The following is a 21,358-nucleotide window of genomic DNA, read 5'->3' as shown; positions in this document are numbered from 1 at the left end:
GTGAGGTTACAAGAGCCTGGTCTCAAAACAGTCTCTTAGTTCAATCCGGTTTACTGTATGGCTGGGCCTACAATGAAAACTAGGCATGAGGGGCTGGAAATGTCTGGACTGACTGAGAGATGAAAAGCCATGTAGACATCTCAGTCACAGGCCACACAATGATTCCACAGACATTGATATTGTCAATATTAATTTTTCCCATCCACAAGCACTGGATCCACTGACCATCAAAAAGTTGTGCCTGAAAATTCCCTTACATTTTTCCGGTGCCAGGATTGACCTGTTGAGCCTACACACAGGTGACCAAATTTCCATGTCGATGCAAAATAAATTCATGGAAGTTTTTGCCATCTTTGCAATTTTGACCATTCATCCATAGCTTTGCTCCTTACTCTTTGCTTACCAGCAGATATCTCTTTTCATTTCAGATGTTTGTATAATTCAGCATCTCTCCTTTGCTTGCATTTTCCTTGAAGGATTTAATGGATCTTGAACTTTTAGATGACTTGCAAATGGCTTTAGATACTCTTTTTCAATTGGATGTTTCTCAATATCCTGCTTGCTGATTATCTTCTTTGACAGAATAATTTAAATAAAACTGCATGTCAGCTTTTAAATGATTAAATCAGAATGTTCTGTTCTTGTCAGAGTACCCAAATGACTGCTTTCTCTTTATTTTCAACTTAATACTTTCAATATATATTTACAGGAATTATTTAGAGACATCTGTAAACTCCGAACACCTATGTGCCTGATTCTCAGACTTTCCTGCATGAGCAGGTGTAAATTGGTCTTGTAGTACTCCTTACCTACTCATGAATTTCAGGAGAAAGGTAGGAATATTGGAGTTCAGGAGTCCTTCATGAGTAGGTCACATCAAAATATGTTTTAATGAGGTCCAATCATTTTACATATTATCATGTAAATATAACTTATCACATTTATAACTTTATCAATGCTCACACAAAGAGTATAGTAAACAGTGATCTTTTGTACACAGGAGAACTTGTAATGGTGGGACCAAATGCATGGCTAAAAACAGCAAAATAGCCTTTAATAGCTTTGTTGACCTTTCACCGACCAGTTATTACACATAAAATATTTAGGACATTGACAATCTTTTGAGTAGTATTCAACCAGGTCTTTTGCTTGAACTAATTTTGTTTGCTTAAGGAGTATGCATACTTTACTCCTACCAACCAGTAGTAAGGTGTTGTGATCTTCATCAAAATAGGCTGAATGAGGCATATACCTCATTGGCACATTTAATTTACTTATATGTTCCTAGTATAAGGTACTACATGTAACAGGGCCTGTAATTTAAATGGTACTAGTGGTATTCAGCACTCACTGCAGTAGCACTGTAAAGTATGTCTCCAGCCCTGTCATTTCAGCTTGGCTGTGCAGGTTTTAAACCACCAAGTTGACCACTCATAATCACACTTTTGATGAGCTTAAACCTTCCTTTGGACATTTATAAGTCACCCCTAAGATAGGTCTCATTGACCAATAAGGCAGGGTGCATGGTCTTCAAAATTAGGGCATGCAGAAATTAATGTAACACATGTCCTGACAGCATTGTGTCAAGGTTAGTTGCCCCATAGGAAAACACCAGATTACATTATAATTTCAGTAATGATATTTTCAGTTTGAAAGCAACCAAAAAGATCAATGACCTATTTTAATAGTTGTTCAGAATCAAATTTAATAGTGAAATCGATTGTTGAAGAACTACGTTGGAAAAAAATCACTTTTAGAGAAGTGCTTGCCCCGGCCTAAACCTCTGGAGCTCTTTCTACCTGGCTGCTGGTTGCTGCCCTGTGATGACATGTGCGTTGCTCCCAGACAGGAGACAAAGGGCACGGGTGTGGTGAGGTATTGGCCTTCCATTGACAGGGTGGTCTGGGTGCTGTGACAAAGGACTAGTTACAATTCAAAGAGGCCTACCCTGTCACAAGCAGATGAACCTGACAACAGACGTACCCTTCCTTCGTCCCTCCAGTGTGCTTACCTGCAACACCAGTGGGAGGGCATCTATTTTGGACAGACAATAAGTGAGGGTTTACCCATTTTGATAGTTACACCCCAGGGTGTGCCCAGGGAGCTCTGACAAAGAGGAGACAATTCCTGCCATCTTGGCTTTAGGAAAAGGGGTCACTATGGGATATTTTACAGTAAAATACACAGGAAGTGCTGTAAAAGTGAGTAGGGTCACCTCTGGGAACTTTTACTTCATTGACTGGAGTGTGGCTGGCATTTTTCCCCAACCATATGCTGGCACTGGCCATAAATGTGGCATTCCCAGAACCCTCCTCAGACCGCTCTGGGACCTGAGAAGGTTCAGATGGGCTGACCTGCAAGAGGAAGAACATGAAGGAAGACTGGACCTGCTTGCCTTGAACCCAGGGCCCCAGAAGTGACTCCAAGCGTCAGTTTGCTGACCTCCTGTTTGAATAACATGGTCACAACAAGCTCCCAGAGGACATTTTCTGATTTCAAGCTGAGCAGTCCCAAATGAACCTGACACCATCCTCTCTGCTGGCCTCTGTGTGAGTGAGTCCTGACACTCAAGGACTGTCCCCAAGGTCCTCGGCCCTTTGCTGTAGCTAGAAGGTACTCCTCCCTGCCCAAATGAAAGCTTCACCAGACTCGAGGCCGAGCAACACCCAATCAACAGCTTCCCTGGACTATATGCTGAGCAGCATCTGCGTAAGACAACGAAAAGTTTGTAAGTAAGAAGGTAACTTAGTGACTGGGATGAACCTGTAACATGTAACTGATCTTCACTCCATTGTGGCCATCATTAAATCCTACCTGAATTCAGTGCAACTACTTTAAAAATTCATAACTCTGGTTCTACTAATTGGATTTTCATTGTTTTTGTGTCATTTTTTTCTAAACTATTCTCTAATTTTCTAAATTGGTTTGGGATTTTTCTAATTTCGTGTTTTGATTTTACTTCTGTTTGAGCACTGCATCATTGCTTTACACATTAACTTTGAGCTAAGCCTTACTGCTCCGTGCCATAGTTAACAGAGGTTTGAGCACAAGTTTATACAGTGACTGTTGGGATTCACCCGGACAAGAATTGTGATTATTATTTGAATTGGGTTCTCATACTCCTCAACTATTACGACCATTTATTACACCCATTTCATAACCAACTAATACTGAAATACGTTTTTCATTCAGTCTGAAGCAGAGAATGCAAGCCTGAAATATATCCCTAAAATCTTACAACATTTTCATTACAGATCACACAATGATAGTAGCGTTAGAAATGATTCCCAAGTGATCTCTGCAATAGGTGTATTAACATACCTCTCTCTCTCACTTCAACTGGAACTCAAGATCAATATGTTTCACAAAGTTCTCAGTAAAAGGTATTTTTCTCCCACTGAGTATGTAGTGTACTGGCCTGCAGACTGATCATATATCTCTGCAGTGGAATATTAACCCGGTGAACAATAGGTCAAAAATGCAAAGCAGTTTATAGTCACAGGTGCGCTGAATTAGAGACTGTGAAAGAAAAAACAGCTTTTAGGAATGTACTAAGTTCATTTTAGAAGACAGTAACTTTTTACTGACCTACTGACTTCTAAATATTAATTAATAAGGAGTTGCTACTTGGAATGGGTATATTGTAGGCTCAAATGTTGTAAACCATTGAAAAGCTACCTACGTCCAAATTGGGCTGGTAACCAATGTGCAAAGTGAAGGAGTCCCCTGGGGACCCTTCCCCCTTGCAGATTTAAAAAAATGTTTTTTGGAGTAGGCAGAATCCTCAAGACCACTACAAACTCTTAAACTAAAAAAAAGAAGTAACACAGTCCAGTTTCATTAAAGAAAAAGGGCCATGTTAAAAAAAATAGTTTACTTTATGAAAAGAGATCACAAACATGGTCTGCATTCCTGTAATGGCATTCAATCGTAGAGCTGCAATTTGCGACCTATCCAATTATTATTCATGAGGTAGGTCAGATTCCGACTCAATACGAAATGAATTCTTAAGAATTGACCTATAAGTACATACATCAGTTAATAATATTTACTGGTCACAAAAATACAGGTTATAGTTTCAGACCAGTATTTTGCAACCAGATATTCATACATCTGATCCTGTATTTCTAAGATCTGAACCACTGACCAGTATAGTCTACAGAGGACTGACCTGATTATGAGTTTGATGGTTCTTGGGCCGCCATGGCAATAACGGCAGTCTGACCTTACAATGCATGCAGTTCCATAGACCAAAGACCGATGGTTCCCCCCAGCACCACCACGGTCACAAGATAGGCCAATGAGACCATCAGAGACAGTGTTTCCGCCAGACAGATTGTGATGAGGATGTGAATTTTGGGATCCAACCACCACATCCATCTGGCGCAAATAGAGGCATAAAAGGCAAGAACTCACCTGCGGACAGCGTCACACGCCCTGTGCTGCCATGGAGCCGATCACACATGTCTTGCCGTTGCTCATAATTGAAGCCCAAAATACACTCCGCAGTGGACGCAACTTGCGGTAAGATCACATGCCTACCTGTGTTCAGAAACTCCACAACAGATTGTTGCGCTGCCATCCACCTGGTATGTGGGTTATGACACTTAAACCAAGAACACTTTTTATGTCTCCGGGGTCAGAAACGATTACAATGAATGACCCATACGCAGCCACATGACGCCCCCTTTGGGCAGGTCATTGACACTGCACCACTACACTCCACAAATATACACCTCAACAGCACACATAACTAAACTGATACCCTTACACTGCCTCACATGTTATGGACTGTCATGATATTGAAGACACATAGGTAAGATGTGTCAATTAACTCAAACACACCTTCTGTGAAACAGCCCTGTGGTGGATCCACACACATCACCCACATTGCAACACAATGGAAGGTCAATGGGATGCCCAATATTTTGTGAGACAAGTATCTAAAGCTCACAATGTAAAAATACCTGCACAATAGGGATGGGACATCAGAGGCACCCCAGAAAGAATGCTGCTCTGGGACACATTTCACTTTGCAAATGTCCCTAAAACACCTTTTGCACAGGAACTGGCCCTTCATGTATCTCAGGGACAACCAATAATTGAGCCAAGTGGCATGCCAATCTGCTAAATTCGTAAGAGGAAGTTGAGTAAGCAAATACAACAGCAACAGCATGGGTCACACAATAAGATAAAGTATATGGAAGGTACACACCTCAAAATAGACACATAGTCAGGCAAATGTAAAGGAAGGTAGCACCAGTGAACACCCTCCACGTGCGGACAAACAAAACTCTAGCTTGCACACATGAGACAAATGTCTAATCCACATCAGCGGGACAAATTCCAAAACAATACATGCGGACATTGGCCAACCCAAGATAAAATGCTTACCATATCAAACAAAACACATTGCAATGACACCCCAATTGGAGTACCACCCACATACCCATGTTCCTGATCACACTTGAGCAACAGCTGTGATTAGCAAACATTACTATGATGTACAATAGCCCCCACCACAAGCTCCAACAAAGTGGCCCCAACATTTGCCACACCATATGCATGTATGGTACATGAACTGTCAACACTTTCCCACAGGAAATTCTGAATCACAGACAACCCCAATTGCATTGGTGAAGTTGTGCATTCCGAGTACCCATTGAACAAGTAGAAGACCCTATCACCTTCAATGGTTTGCCTCATGTAGCATTCCTGTTACCTGTTGTCATACAACCGTAGGGCAATGCCAAGTTCACTTACCACAGATCCCACACATGGTCATGCATCCAGCTAATCATCACATACCTAATGCCATACCATGAAGAAATGATGGCCAAATAATCTGGCCATGTTGCAGACAGAAGTACAGTAGCCTAAAAGGATGACATTCAAACACCCATGCCACACTGGAAACAGATCAACAATGGTCACTTAACTATGCGTACATTGTCTAAATGGACTCATGGAGGTTGTACTAATGTTTCTCAGATAGATAACACATCTTGCACAGCAATGTACACTGGAGACAAATTAGGCAAAATGTCAAGGAGAAATGTTTGCAAAATCGACACCACAATGAATCAGCTAGCCCCAGGGATAACACCTCTCGATTTTGGTACTCCTAACTCATCTTGTGTGTCACACATGGCCCACCCCCAATCTTCAGGGATAGATCGCAGAACCTAATATATCGACTTGGCAATGGTACAGGCAGGAATATGCTCACCCTCCCTTAGCTGTGTGCTCCCCTCAAATGCACATTGAGCTCCGGGTAGGCCACTGCCAGAATGCAGGCCATTGGTAAGGGGTCAGACTCCAATGTGTGCCCTGTCCACATTGGGAGGACAGCCTCAGCTGGACCTCAGCGATCTTCAGGGCCCAGCGTCTCAGGTCATCCCATCTCTTGCAACAGTGGGTGCTCCGCCAGCTTAGGACCCCCAGGGTCCTCACCTTCAGGACAATGGCTCTCCAAATCCCTTTCTTCTGTTGGGCATGGACCTGTATGGATACTAGAGACAGATCAACAGGTTACAAAGACAAGTTTTTTGACCAAATGGTTGTGTTGTGTCACACTCATGTCAGAAACACCAAGCACACATGTTTTATTTTGACAACACATCACAAGTGTAAAGCACAAATACTGATAAGTACAGGGACATGACCACACACTATTGAATTAATCTGCAGACTAACCCACTACTCTGCTCATGGCCTACACTGACTTAGCAAACCCACTGACATCAGGTAGCCCAGGCTGAAGCAACGTCTACTGTGATGTGAGCCACAATGACACACAACACACCACTGCGGCCTTCTGAAGAGTAAACTCCTAGGGCCTGACTGGACAGACACATTTACACTCTGCAACATTGACTCAATTCATACAGTCCCTACAGGCAACTTCCTAGTAAAGACTTCAGCCTAATACTTGAGTGACAATGAAAGACCTTGGTGGGTGTTGGACTTTTTTGCTTATGCATGGTCATCCCCAATCTTTTTGCCTCCTGCCTCCTAGTTTTTTTTTACCTGTTGCTGTTGGCTTTTGAACTCTGAGCACTTTACCACTGTTAACCAGTGCTAAAGTGCATATGCTTTCTGTGTAAAATTGTATTGCTGATTGGTTTATCCATGATTGGCATATTTGATCTACTAGTAAGTCCCTAGTAAAGTGCACTAGAGGTGCCAGGGCCTTTAAATTGAATGTTACTAGTGGGTCTGCAGCACTGGTAGTGCCCCACACATAAGTAGCTCTGTAATCATGTCTCAGACCTGCCACTGCAGTGTCTGTCTGTGCAGTTTTAACTGTAAATTCGACTTGGCAAGTGTACCCACTTGCCAGTTCAAAACCTTCCCTTTTCTTACATGTAAGGCACCCCTAAGGTAGGCCCTAGGTAGCCCGAAGGGCAGGGTGCAGTGTATGGTTAAGGTAGGACATATAGTAATGTGTTTTATATGTCCTGACAGTGAAATATTGCTAAATGTGTTTTTCACTGTTGCAAGGCCTGTCCCTCTCATATGTTAACATGGGGGCTACCTTTCAATCTGATTAAAGTGTAGATTCCCTTTGGGAGAGGATGGACATGTGGAGTTTGTGGTCCCTGAGCTCACAATTTAAAAATACATTTTTTGGTAAAGTTGATTTTGAGATTGTGTGTTTGAAAATGCCACTTTTAGAAAGTGAGCATTTTCTTGCCTATACCATTTCTATGACTCTGCCTGTTTGTGGATTGCCTGTCTGGGTCAGTTTGACAGTTGGGCTGGTTGCACCTCACACTAGACAGTGACACAAAGAGAGCTGGGGGTGTATTCTGCATTTCCGGATGAGCCATCTGTGCTAGGAAGGGGGGGAGGCGTAGTCACTCACACCTGAAAGGGCTGTGCCTGTCCTCACACAATACAGTCTCCAACCCTCTGGTGAGTGGCTGGGGCCTGGCCTGGGCAAGGCAGGATTTCACATTCAAAAGAGACTTTACTTTGAAGTTTGCCTACTTAAAAGGATAAATTGGATATAAGAAGGGCACCCAAAACTACAGACTTTAAGAAACACTTCTGGAAACAAGAGGAACATCTGCCTGGAGAAGAGCTGAAGAGCTGAGGAAGAAGAGCTGCCCTGCTTGTGTCTGTGCTTTGTGGAGCTATCCTGCAGTTGCTGCTTCTGCCAGAGCAAGAGGGCAAAGACTGGACATTGTGTGCCTTCCATCTTGAGAAGAAATCTCCAAGGGCTTGATTTAGAGCTTGCCTCCTGTTATTTGAAGTCTCAGGGACAGCAAAGACTTCTCTCTGCCAGCACCTGTAGTCTCTGGAGGGTCTTCTTCGATGTCCTGTGGTGCCCATCCAGTTCCTGGGACCCTGAAAGGAGAAGTTGGCAGCCTAAGAGGAGGAAATTCATGCACAGAGCGCGTGCGAGGAAAAGATCGACACAACTCTGATCTGCTGCTGAAGAAACGACGCGCCACCGGCTCTGTGGCTGAAAAATGACGATCGCCGGAAATGCGACCAAAGAATCGACGCACAAAGCAGGGGAAACGATGCGCAGCATCGCTGATGGAGCCTTGGAGATCGCAACCTGCGCGGCGTGGTTTCGGATCATCGTGCGGCTGGATTTCCGACGCTAGGCCTGCCCAGACCCTAGAGTGCTGACTGGATCGACGCATCGCTCTCCTGCAGAGAGAAGAAACGACGTGCCCGACCTGACGAAAGAAGAAACAACGCAGGGTCCCGCTTGTGCGTGGAATCAATGCATCGCAAGCCCTTTTTGACGCACACTCTCACACATGGGCGGGTTATTTGTGACGCGCCCGCTAACAGTGTTAGTGTGTGTTTGAAACTACTTAAAGACTGTTTTGGATTTTTAATTGATAACTTGACTTGTGTATTGTGGATTTTTGTCATTTTGGTCTTGTTTTGTTTAGATAAATATTTCCTATTTTTCTAAACCCGTGTTGTGTCATTTTGTAGTGTTTTCATTAAGTTACTGTGTGTGTTGGTACAAATACTTTACACCTAGTACTCTGAATTTAAGCCTACTGCTCTGCCACGCTACCAAGGGGGTAAGTAGGGGTTAGCTGAGGGTGATTCTCTTTTACCCTGACTAGAGTGAGGGTCTTTGCTTGAACAGGGGGTAACCTGACTGTCAACCAAAGACCCCATTTCTAACAGTGGGCACGGAAAGTCTCTTCCCTGTGCATGTGTAGACATGTGGCCTACCCACTGTAGACTCATGCCACTTTAGGGTGGGTTTGTGTGGTACGTACTTGTACCACAGAAAATATGTTTGACCATATGTGGCAAACCTACAGAAATAGCATCAAACATAGAAAGGTAGATTTGGTTTAATTTTTGGCACACAAGAAGTCTAACTGGCACACAGAGGCACATTGTAGCCTGTGAGGAGGGAAAGGATGGTGTTGAACAGACTCAAATGTGCCCATAAGTTTCTTATCTGCTCCTCTAGGGAGCCATAGCGCTGACCATACAAGGGAATGTATTTTCCACTGGTTTCTCCAGCTCCTCTGGAGAGAGGACTGGGGCCCTTTCACCTTCTGGCCATGGCATGATTTCTCCCAGAGGCGGCACACAGCAGCTGAAGTGGTGGAGATGTTGATGGCAGCAGTGTCAGGAGTCAAGTGAGTGAATTTGCAAAACGTGGCATGAACATATGCCACGGTCATCACCGCTGATGTGCACAGCCATTGGCCCTCCACAGCTCTAGGCAACAACGTTAGCCTATAGCTTTGTCCGTTGCGGTTGAAACTGCCTAACTTGCAGATGACTTCTTAATGTCCAGTTAAGTAGGTCAGGCATCTGCCATTTCGGCTGCTGGAAATACAGTATTGGGCCCTGTTAAAAGTGTCACAATACCAATATATGTGTCAGATCATCACAAAAATCCTAAAGCAGTCTTGTGTAGGTAATACCACACAATTACCAGTGTAATATGTTTCTGGGCACAAATTGCATAAGACGGTGGTGCACTGTCCATCGCTGCTGACTGTATTTTTGGCAGCAGGATCAAACTGTTAAATTTTGAGGGGCGTTTGAGGAGTAGATAGTTGGGTGCTGCCCAAATTCATATTGTGGATACATGTGTTGACAACCATGGGGGTCACATTTGACCCTTGTGTAGTTGACAGCTGTTATGTGTTCTAGATGTAATGTATTTCCAGTCAGAAATGCTTTGTCACATGATTTTGTTGCTAGTATGTTGATGTGGACACTGTGACTAATGCTCCAAATCATGTATTTTCACACATAGGTACCCTGAAAGAGGGAGGAGGTGACACCCTCCAGTGTACCGTCTATTGCCAGACCTTCAAACCATGGAAGAACGTCACATCATAAAACAGTACCGTCTGAATAGTCAAACTCTTGTGGATGTATGCCGCCAGTAGGATCCAGATATGATGACTGAAAAGGGTAATCCAACCTGCATACTGCCCATTGTTTAACTCGTGGCAGTAATGCACTTCCTTGCAAAGAGCCCTTTTAATATACAGTGGCCATTTCTGGTGGTGTGTCCCCACCTATGTTTAGTCTTGTGTTAAGAGGTGTCCTATCAGCAATGATGAAACACATTGACAGCTATATCAGGTCTCCCTGACGAGAGGATTTATCCAATGTGAAGGCTGACTTCTATGGTTTTGCTCATCTCCAACATTTGGTGGGAGCCATTGATGGCACACATGTTGCCTTGGTGCCACCACAGACCAGTGAACAAGTCTATTGCAACAGGAAAAACTTCAGTTTTATCAATGTGTAAGCTGTATGCTTGTCAGATCTCTGCATTTCAAACATCTGTGCCCAGTTCCCTGGTTCAGCCCATGATTCCTTTTTTAAATGCAGATCAGCACCATACCCAAGCTGATGTCACAACTGCAACCAAAGAGGGCTTAACAGGTTGGTAAGTCACATGTGTCCTGATTTTGTGTGAGCAGTGTCAGGCACTACAATAATGATGAAGTTGTGAGACTCATTGTTGCACTCATGTCTCATTCCTAAACAGGAAACTCAGCATATCCAAGTCACCCTTGGTTATTGATGCCACTGAGGAATCCAGCTACACCAGGGGAAGTCTGCTCCATTGAGGCCCATGAAAGAACACAGCAGGCAGTGGAACGGGCCTTTGGGTTCCTTAAGGCCAGATTTTTCTATCTGGACATAACTGGTGGAGCTCTCCCCCACTTACCAGCAAAAGTATGTCAGATCACTGTGGCATGCTGCATGCTCTATAACAACGCCCTGTGGTAGAATATCCCTTACATCCCAGAGGAGGGGGAGCCTGCAGTGCCACCAGGTGAGAATCCTGAAATGTCAAATGAAGATGATAGTGCTGAACAGGAAGGAGTTGACTTGTGACAAGATCTCATCAGCAGCTTCTTCTCATGGGTGTAGGTATATCATGGGATGTCATGACTTGGACTGTACAATAAACTGTTGTATTAATGTAGTAAGGGAGTTGATGCTCAGGCAAAATTAGACAAAGGTTGTTTGACGAGATAGCATTTGACACATCCCCATCTTGATGATGTTGTGTTGTTTGAGTTAAATTTATTGAAGAAGCTTGATATGTGAATTGTGTCATATGTATGGTTTTATACTTATGCTCCCTATTTTGTTCTTTGTAAAGGTACCTTCACCATGACATCTTAATGTGGGCATTTCAGAGCTGTGACATTGGCAGGTATGTGATGCTGTTTGGACATACAAAGGGGACATGGATTGCTCCAGTGAATGTAGATCACAGACTTTGGGTGTAAGAGACTTGTGCCAAGACTGCTTACTCAATGATAGGATGGGAGTTTAGAGACTCCATTGGACTTGTTCCTTGTCATATGGTGGCCCTGATGCATCATGTGTGAATGACCCTGTGATCAGTAACTGTTGTACTGCCATTGAGTCTTGCATGATGTGATGTTGGATTACTTTTGTGTGGTAGGCGATCTGGCTCCAGCTGATGACATCAACCACTTTAGTGTTTGCCTATTCGACTGGACAATATCTGATAAATCCCTACCTTCCATGGTCTGGCGCTCTGTCCCTGTAAATGTGTAAATTTACCCAGTATGATTCAATCATGTATGATTTGCTATGTTTTAAACATATTGACAGCCTATGCTCTAATTAATGTCCAAATTCCAGAGTATTCCTCCCATTGGAAATGGAATGTGACTCAGGATCAGCCCACAGAGTGTATGTGTGATACACAAAGGAGGACATTAAGGAAGAATGTTTTTGCTAGCAGGGGTGGGTGTCTTGCCATCCGCACCTCCTGTATTCTTTGCTGAATGTCCCTGCTTGCAAGGGGGTGGGGGATCTGCTGCTGATAAGACAGGGGTGTCTGTGGGTGTTTGTGCTTCTGGCAGGGCCTCCCTTCCTGTGTCTGCTGCAGATGTACTTTGGTGTGATGTAGTTGCCTCACAGGAAGCGGTAGAGGGGATGAAAGCCCTGCTCAGGGTGGGTTTTGATCTCCCTCACCACCCCTGTTAGGGTGCCCATTTCATTGTTTTGGGCATCCATTTTTTCAATCATGACCCTCTGAAGCTACTTCATTTCCTGGAGTTCAGTTTACACCTGTCCCATTACAACTTGGGACTACTTATCGACCCCCAAGACATGGCTGATGGGGTCCTGGCCAACAGCAGCTCCAGTGGCCTCACTCTGCTGGCCTACAAAATCCCTCCCATGCACCCTACCTCCACAAGCCTGTGCCCTTGGTACAGGTTGCCCTCTCCAACTGGGTCCTGGACCCTCAGTGTCAGGAGTGCCAAGTTGAGCCTCAGGATTCAGGGCTGAGGGCACAAGATGTTCAAAACTGTGCTAGGCACACAGGTTGGGGGTGCATCGTTCCCTGGGATGTTGATGCAACAGGGCTGGGAGGTGATGTTGTGGGTACAGTGAGACTCACTGTTGCCGTCTGACCAGGTTGCCAGGATGGGCCAGGACCATCCTCCATATCTACAAGTCCAGGAATGCCATCATCACTGAGGCTTCATCCAGGGGGGTAGTGGTTGTCTGTTCTGTGGCCTTAATGTGCCCAGTAGCAGCTTGACCTGTGGATTAAGGAAGTACATTGTTACTGGTTGAAGTGGGAAATCTACCTCCAACGGTTTTGGGGTACAGTAGGCAGAGAAATTGGACATTCTTAATGTGTAGGGTAGCCTATTGTTCCCATGGCAGTGATGTATGTAACATGACATGTGAAGCTTGCCTAAACTATTTGACTCAAGCAGTTGATGAGATGTACAGATCAGTTGTACTTTGGATGATGGAATGAAAATGACATCTTACCCACAGTGAAGCCAACACAGTAGAGAGACAACATACACCTTTGACCATGAGGCCTAGTTGAGTGAGATATAGGCAAACACAGAACTTTGTTGTATATGTAACTGTGGTCATCATGTGTGCTGTACTGTGTCAATGTGTTTGCTGCTGATACCAATCCAAGAATGCAGCTTGAGGCCTTAGAAATACTTGGTGTACACACTTGGGAATGTGTTGTTCCTGTCTTCAACAGTTTAATTGTGAGATAGCAGGCCAAGATGGAGCTAGGTAGACAGAGGTAAGCATGATCTTTAAATTGCTCGCTCCCAGCGGAATAAACTTCAATTGAGAGTTAACAAACAGGGGGATATGGGCAAGTGAACACTGGGCTGGTGTTTGGAATTACAGACACAGGCCCTATTGTGCTTCGGAGTCAGGTCACTGCCTCTAACCCCAAGATTTCGCAAATCATATTCCCTCAGATGAGTAATCTTCAACTGAGAATTAACAAACAGGGGTATATGGGCAAGTGAATCATGGGCTGGTGGTTGGAATTAGAGACAGAGGGCCTATTGTGCTTTGCAGTCAGGTCACTCCCTCTACCTCCCAAGATTTCGCAAATCGTATTCTCTCAGGTGAGTAATCCTCAACTCAGAATTACAAACAGGGGTATATGGGCAAGTGAACACTGGACTGGTGGTTGGAATTACACACACAGGGTCTACTGGGAGGTGCAGTCACGTCACTCCCTCTACTTCCCAAGACCTAACAAATGGTATACTCCCAGGTGAGTAAACTTCATTTGAGAGTTGACAAACAGGGCTATATGGGCAAGTGAACACTAGGCTGGTGATTGGAATTACATACAGAAGACCTCCTGGAAGTTGCAGTCAGGTCACTCCCCCTGCTTCCCAACACTTGACAAATGTTGAGTATTACATATCTGTACTCAGACTGCATTTAGGTGTGTGCAGACATTTACATGTTGAAACATATCATCATTCCTGGGATGAATTATTGATATGGAAAGACTTACAGGCACCATTTCGACTTATGGCATGTGATGGGCCTTGGTAGCGTTGCTGTTGGGTCCAATAATACACATTGACTGAGTTACATCTTAGATACTATGGGCCTGATTCTAACTTTGGAGGACGGTGTTAAACCGTCCCAAAAGTGGCGGATATACCACCTACCGTATTACGAGTCCATTATATCCTATGGAACTCGTAATACGGTAGGTGGTATATCCGCCACTTTTGGGACGGTTTAACACCGTCCTCCAAAGTTAGAATCAGGCCCTATGGGTTTTGAATGATATTGAAGTACATGAACAACACAGTGGCAAAGGCTCAGCTGTGAGCATGCAGGGCCTTGCAGTTTTCTGACAGCTATTGCGTTGTAACTTACCTGACTCCACTCCCCCAGGTATTCCTGTCAAGTCCTCAGAATGCAGGATGGCTAAAATCTTCTCTTCCCAGAAAAAGAATCTTAATGGGGCACTGGGAGGGCCACCGCCAGTCTTGTTGGCCTCCATGTGTTGCCTGGAGGCCAGGGAATGCACCTTGCCCCTCAGGTCATTCCATCTCTAATGTCCTCTTTTGTGCGAAGGGTGGTGCCTACATCATTCACTCTGTCGACAATCCTTTGCCACATTTCCTTTTTCCTACTGAGAGGAGTATGCTGGACTTGGGCTCCAAACAATTGTGGCTCTACACGTATGATTTTATCCACCATGACTCTGAACTCATCTTCAGAGAAATGTTTTTTTTTGCATGTGACATGATGGACAACTAAAGTGGGTGTCAGGAATTTAATTAACAGGGCATGTGCAATAGGGAGTGAATGGAAAAAAGTGTGTGCAAGGTGTTAAATGGGATGGTGAAAAAAGGGGGGCCCTATCTATCAATATTACCTGAACAGTGGTCTCTAGCGTTTTTCTTGCTGGAGAGAAGCAAAGTATTGTGGTCCTGTAAAGGGGTGTATTTTACAGTGTGATTTGCAGGTGTGTCCACTAGACCAATGTGTGTCAGCTGTGTTGTTGTTGAATTTGTCCTTTGTCCACTTATCTGTTACTTTGCAGAACGCGTGCCGTGGCAGTTGACTTCCATTAACTAACCACCACAGGGAGACCGCCATGGCGATTGTGTGTTTGTAGTAGGCTCGGTGATTGACCATGGTGCTGACGGCACTGGAGGTAGGACCGTCTAGATATAAGAACACTGTACCGCTGGCGGTCTGCCTTTTTGCTTGTCGGACAGCAGTTCTGCCTGTTTTCATTGTAATTCGGCGGGCTAGGTGCTGCCAGGGCAACTGTCTTTTTAGGAGCGCTAACATGGCAATCTGGGAATCCGACCGCCAAACTCATAATGAGGCCCATAGTGTCTGTTTATTTTTTTGCACTTTTATTTCAATTTTTATTCTTTTTCTATCCTTTCATTTCTTTTCACCTAATTTACTTACGCAGCTATATTCCTTTCGTTTTGGATTCTGTAACTCCTTGTGTCACTCTACCCTTATGTTTTCAGCATTTTTTGCTTTTTGAGTTGTTTATGTTTTCTCTAACTATTCTGCAAGTTAATTTCTCGCATTTAATATATTTTTTTCCAGCTTCTAATTTTCTGTATTGGGTGCTTTGAACATTCTTTTTGATCATTCTTTTTCACTTCTTTCTAGGTTGCTTTGCTGATTTAATCCCCATTTACCATCTTTTACCTTAAATATTTTCCTATATCTTTTGTTTCTCCTCATATGTCGTGGTGATTGTAAGGTGACAAGTATAATGCATAGAACAGAGGTCATATGAGCTGGTTCATCGAGGGCAAATGGTGTCCCAGTCAAGGGGCTATGCTAATCTATGTTTACAGTGGTCAGTTGAAATGCCTGGAAATTTGCCAATTCCAGATTGGCGAAGCATGCATAAACCACCAATTTTTATATTTTGCAGAGTTCCAGGCATCCAACTGACAATTCCTGAACACTGACTTGAGGAAACAAAGCTTAACTTAATAGGTGAGGGATAATTTGAATAGTTAATGCTGAATTTTGGTATTTTATCATAGAAAGTGGAATCACAGCTGCATGATATCCTTTCCTTTTTTCAATAGGCATTTTTCGCAGTCGTTAGGTTATATACTGTAGTGTGTTTATTATGCTTGTGTGTAGCATTACTGTGCAATAATCTGCATGTTCACTTATCGATAATACATTTATGTGTATCTACTCGTTTGTCTGTCACTTCAAAGCAGTACACGTCCGAAGCATTACATAAACCTACCTTTAAAAACGAATACATATCTTTATAAACCTATAATCATGTCTGCCATGCAATAACTCAAAATCTAAAACGTGGAAATAGTCTTTGAATATGCTTTGTAATTTGATTCGTGTTATTTCATTACGGTTGGAACGCAACAAATCAATATTAGTGATGTCCTATCAGATGTAATGCTAGTAATTGTGATGCATCACAGATTGTATGCCATGGGACAATACATTTAACGCCCAAGGATCTTTGATGCTTGTCAACATGTTATGCTTAAATTAGTGCTTTGAAGAAATGTCCTAGCTGCGCGAACGTTATACAATATAAATCACTACGTGAATTGATAGCTGGGTTTATAAATATTTCAAAATGACAACATTTCAAATAAAGAAGAGGAGGGTTTAGTTGGTACATTTAAAGGGCTGAATTAACTGAGAGGTGCAATGCTTTAACTGGATTATTGTAAAGTTAAAATGTTTTCACGCAAATACATCGACACGAAAGTGACTGCACATTATGCACTAAACTCTTGAGAAGCATCACTCGCGGAACACTGGCCTTCACCGTGTGCTCCATGTTGCATGTCGTCCTATGCTCCAGAGATAGACATCTTATTGTGCTTCTTGCAGTGCATGGTAATGTGTGACGGTTTTCCTGTGTGCATTGCTGCCTGTATGTTTCTCAGTTTGTGTGGATGAACAGGTTTATTTTCTTGGAGATTGTGAAAACGCTGTAATTGTGCTGTTGGGCATGTGTGCAAATGTCCATGTTCCAAGTATTGTGTATGTTCCCTGTGTGCTTACAGTTTACAAATCAAAATCTACTGGTTCAGTCAGTGCCTGCTTGCTTTATGTTCCTCTTTGTACATTTCTTGTTTTGTTTTTGCATGCATTTTGAACTCACATTTCGAGGCACTATAACAGTTTCATAAAATAAGAATCCATACAGTGAGAGAATCATTAGGTTAACTTTCTTATTGCTTTCCATTGATTGGTTATTAATTTTATCATGAATACTTCATTTGTTCATGCACACCTTGTATTAACCAGCCTGTATCAATGTCCCTTGTATCTCTCTGAAACTGCAACCCTACCTCCTATGTCTATTTGAACCTAGTCGTGTCTCCTCTTGATTCTTGTAGAGCAGAAGAATTTAACTTTGATGAGGTTACACAAATACCAGTGCATGATATCAGATATTCTCTCCATCTGGGTTTTTGCACTTCACTGTCCCAGGAGCTGACTAAGTTAATTATTCTGAGCATTTTACGCTGTTGTCTCATTCTAGAATCTTTTTAGGACTCTCTATTCGAAAAGAAAATCAAATTAGCGGCTAGACTCCAAATTAAGAATATATATTGCTGTGTGTATCTTGCATTTACATAAAATGTTGATACTCACACTTTTTCTGCGGACATAATTTAAACAAAGAGTCGCAACGTTTACACATAGTACCGAAGTTCAGCTTTGTTAAACCTCCTATTTAAATTGTTATGAAAAGGTTAATTATTTTTCTCGGCTGTCTGCTCCTCTTCACAGCACGGGTGAACACCCCTCTATCTCTTGTCATTCAGGAACGTACTTAAAGGAAAAGAATTGGTAGTGCTTACAAAATTAAAAATGCGTGGGAAGTCCAGTCCTTCCATTTTCTGTCTACTTCAATATCTGATGTTTTTTAGTTGTCCGAGTTTGTATGCAGCGGGCGCTAAAATAGGAAACGGTTTTGCTATTTTGTCCCGATCTTGGTATTGACGGCGGCAAGTTTAGAATGCCACAATCAAGCTCCTAGATAATGTGTTACTCTTACTGGGCAAGATTGGCACTGGTCAACTTGTTTTTTGTTTTGCCTTTTGACCATAGAAGTTTGGTCTGGAACTTCAAACAACAAACGGGGCTTCAATACTCTTTCATAAGCAAATGGAAACTGTCCAAAATCAGGAGTGCTCCTCGCTACTTTCTGAAGTAACTTGTAGGGCTCGCGAGGGATTGTTCCATTAATATATGGAGCCAAAAAATTGTGATGGAGGAGTCAGGTATCAAAATGTAGTGGTACAAAGATGACCCTCTGCTCTACCTTCAAACACCATCACTTACGTATATCCTGCTCTGTTCCTGACCGCAAAATAAATATTTTTTGATTTCAAACAACTTTTGATCCTGTCTGTACATATAACAATAGTTATTCACCCCACTTGGCTAAATGAATCAAACCTCAATGGTTTCATTTGTGAATTATCATCTCAATTCAAATCCATAGGTTTCATTATTGGCCCACAGTTTACTTAAATTCTGTAAATTTACCAGGCTGTTAAAGTGACTGAATATTTTGTCCACCCTCAAATAGATCTAGCAATTGCTAGCACACCACATGTTCTGCCCGGTGGCTTGAACCTTAGTATTCTCAGGCATTAAATTTAGAAATACTGGTTTATTGGCCTTCCTCTACTTTTTCTAACCAGTTTAAATAACATCCTGCATTTGGCAGCAAGATTCATTCCTTAATCAACAGATTTCAACCACATAATTACAGCACTAAAAGACTTGTACTGGCCTCCTCTCAGTGAAGGGATCAAATCCCAGTTAGTATGTCTTGAAGGTATTGATTGGTCTACTCTGGCTTTAGGCTACAGAGGGGTTGTGTTGGAAATGGCCCTTTCTGCAGGTTTATCCCCAAATGTTTTGACTTTCTCCTATTTTTCTGACCCTCTTTCTTTTGGCTTTAGGACTCTGTCAACTTTACCACTGCTAATCAGTGACAAAGTGCATGTGCTCTGTCCTCTAAAACTTGGTATGATTGGCTTACACTTGTTTGGCATACTTAATTTACCTGTAAGCCCCTTGTAAAGTGGTATACCATGTACTCAGGGCCTGTAAATTAAATGCTACTAGTGGGTTCTGCAGTGTGCGCTGATTGCACCACCCACAGAAGTAGCGTTTCAAACTTGTCTCTCTCTCAAATCTTTCTCTAAATTTCTGTCTCTTTATCTCAATCTCTCACTTTTTTTCTCTCTCTCTTTCTCGCTCTCTCTCTCTCAGTGTTTGGTAGTTATAGGGGATTGGCTGCAGAGCCATGGCTGCAGGCCAGGGTCTGCGGCCAAACCTATATGCGCATAGCTGGAGGCCATGAACGTCACAGGGTTTGGTGGCTGTAGGGGTTGGCCCAAGGCCTGCCCTCAGGCCAGGCCCTACAGTCAACCTCTGCTGCTCACGGCCAAAGGCTGTGCACGGGGTGGTTGGATTAAAGTATAGTAATGAAAATTACTTTAAGTTAAACAAAACATAGAAATTCACTAAAACAAACAGGGATGTTATAGTTAGGTTCTTAATTTGCTTGCAAAAAACCTTACAAATTCACCAGTTATAACTATAGTTATTTCAAGTAACTATAACTCATGCCCTTAGGTAGCTATAACTTGCACCCTCGTCAGGCACTGCTAATTACCCCAGATATTACTGCAATCATGACATCTTTTGTAACGTGATTAATAATATCACTGTGACATTTGTTATTCATAAAAAAACTGAAATAAATATAACTATAACTGGTGAACACCTACCGCCAGTATATATATAGGACCATGTTTCCATAGAAAATTATAAAAGTGTTCCTCTGAATCTTGTTGTACATGGGAAGTTTTGGGATGATCTGTCAAGCCTATATCTTTAGCACCGTTTGACGAATCTTCACAATTTTTTTTTTTTTAAAGTGGCCGGGGAATCTTTTTGCGCATGGGAAGTTTTTGGGGTGAGACTTCTAGCAGGGGTCAAGAAAAGGGGGGCTCAAAAAACATTGCATACCCCATGTTAATTCCCATAGGACCTGTCAACACGTCTACAGTCCGAACCACTGGACGGAATTACACCAAATTTGGCAGAAAGCTTGCTGCCGGTACGCAGATTGTGCTTTTATTTTTTGTGGTGTAATCTGTTAAGTAGTTTAGGAGATATTTAAAGGCAAATAAATTTGTATATCACTGGCCCTGAACAATTCACAAAATTCGTGAACAATTGTGAATACACTTGCAAAAAAGAAGCGTTGCAATTGGTTGACAGCAACCGGACTTGAAAGTTGCAACCGTCATTTTATTTCACGAGAAATAGTCCACAGGAGTGAAAATTCAAATTGAAAGTGGCATAAGGGGTCAGGGTGAAGTTACCCTGACCCCAAGGGTGTGATATAGGTGTGTTTTAGGGGCAAATTATAGGTTTAATAATATAATTGAGTGTCACGGCACACATTATTTGTGAAAATTCGCACATTTTCGTGAATTATTTGAAAAATATTCACAATTATGGAAAAATTTGAAAGAAAAACCACAGACTCATTCATACTCAAATTCATTCACTCATACATGCAGTCAGAGGCTCAGACCCACTCATAGACTCACACACCCACTTTCAGACCCACTCAGACACTCATGCACCCACTCACACATCCCCCGACAGTGACAGGCCCTGTGGCCTACCTGCTCTGCGCATGGCCAAAGACAATGTGTGGTGCAGGGTTGAGTGGTTATAAGGGTTTGGCTACAAGGCTCGGCTGCAACACATTCACTTAAAAAACCAAAGGTTACAGGGACGTTGTTGTTAGGTTCTGAATTTGCTCATGCAAAACCTTAGAAATTCACCAGTTATCTTTGGCTTCATGAGGGAAGTGCACCCCCCCTCCAACCTATTTAGGTCTGGGGAGGTGGTGGTCCCCGGGCTGCAAAGGGGGACAGGAAACCAGGCCCCCGCACGTTTCATTGCATCTAAGCCCCAGGGAGGTGATGGTCTCTGGGGCTGCCGGATGGCCAGGTAGCCCCCGCTTTATATTGGATCTTAGCAC

Source organism: Pleurodeles waltl, chromosome 1_2 (genome assembly GCF_031143425.1).
Source record: "Pleurodeles waltl isolate 20211129_DDA chromosome 1_2, aPleWal1.hap1.20221129, whole genome shotgun sequence".
In the NCBI taxonomy this organism is placed as follows: Eukaryota; Metazoa; Chordata; class Amphibia; order Caudata; family Salamandridae; genus Pleurodeles; species Pleurodeles waltl.
This window is presented reverse-complemented; position numbering follows the sequence as displayed.